Source organism: Mus caroli, chromosome 15, assembly GCF_900094665.2.
Source record: "Mus caroli chromosome 15, CAROLI_EIJ_v1.1, whole genome shotgun sequence".
NCBI classification, from domain to species: Eukaryota; Metazoa; Chordata; class Mammalia; order Rodentia; family Muridae; genus Mus; species Mus caroli.
In genome coordinates, this window is record NC_034584.1 from 92,754,986 (window position 1) to 92,755,991 (window position 1,006).

Below are 1,006 nucleotides of genomic sequence, written 5' to 3' on the forward strand. Positions count from 1 at the left end.
TTATGGATGGTTGTGAGCCACCATGTGGTTGCTGGGATTTGAACTCCGGACCTTTGGAAGAGCAGTCGGGTGCTCTTACCCACTGAGCCATCTCATCAGCCCCCTGATGCCCTCTTATGTGTCTAAAGACAGCTACAGCACTGTACTTGCCCCCTGCCCCCCCATCCTGAGACAGGGTTTCTCTGTGTAGCCCTGGCTGTCCTGGAACTCACTTTGTAGACCAGGCTGGCCTCAAACTCAGAAATCCCGAGTGCTGGGACTAAAGGTGTGCTCTTATGCCTAAAATCTTCAAAAAGAGAAGGTGACTTCCAGTTGGATGCTCACTTTAGGTATTCCAGATTTATCCAGTCTTCCTGCCCCCAACAAAAGGGGCCCCCAGATAAGATGGGGTTCTCATTGCAATCCTAGAGTCAACCACAGGGTAGCAACAGTGCCTTTGATAGGAATCAAAACCATTTGTGCTTTAGACCACAGGTCAGTGTCTGCCACTTGAACCCAAGCACAGGTATTAGGTACCAACATTACCTTGCAGACGGACTGGCTAGCTCTGTAGTGCGACTGTATTTTAGTAGATACCCGAGGGTTTGAGTCTGGGTTCCCTGGGCCGGAGCCTATGATGGTAAGTAAATATGTACTTAGATGGGTGATTGAAGATGGAAGACCTGGCTGAGACAGCTACAGTCTTACCAGGTTGGCAGTGTCTGGGCACTTGACTTTTGTAATCGATTGTGAATATTTGAAGGAAATCAGGGAAATGTTTGCGTCCTCATTTGAACCTTCAAAACAGGGCAGGGTTCACTCATTTCAAACTGCTCTGCTCCTGTAGCAGTCACTGCTGGCAGAATGATACACACGTTTCTAGAGGCCAGGCGGTGGTGGCCAAGCACACCTTTAATCCCTGCACTTGGGAGGCAGAGGCAGGTGGATTTCTGAGTTCGAGGCCAGCCTGGGCTACAGAGTGAGATCCAGTCTCGAGAAACCAAAAAAAAAAAAAAGAAAAAAGAAA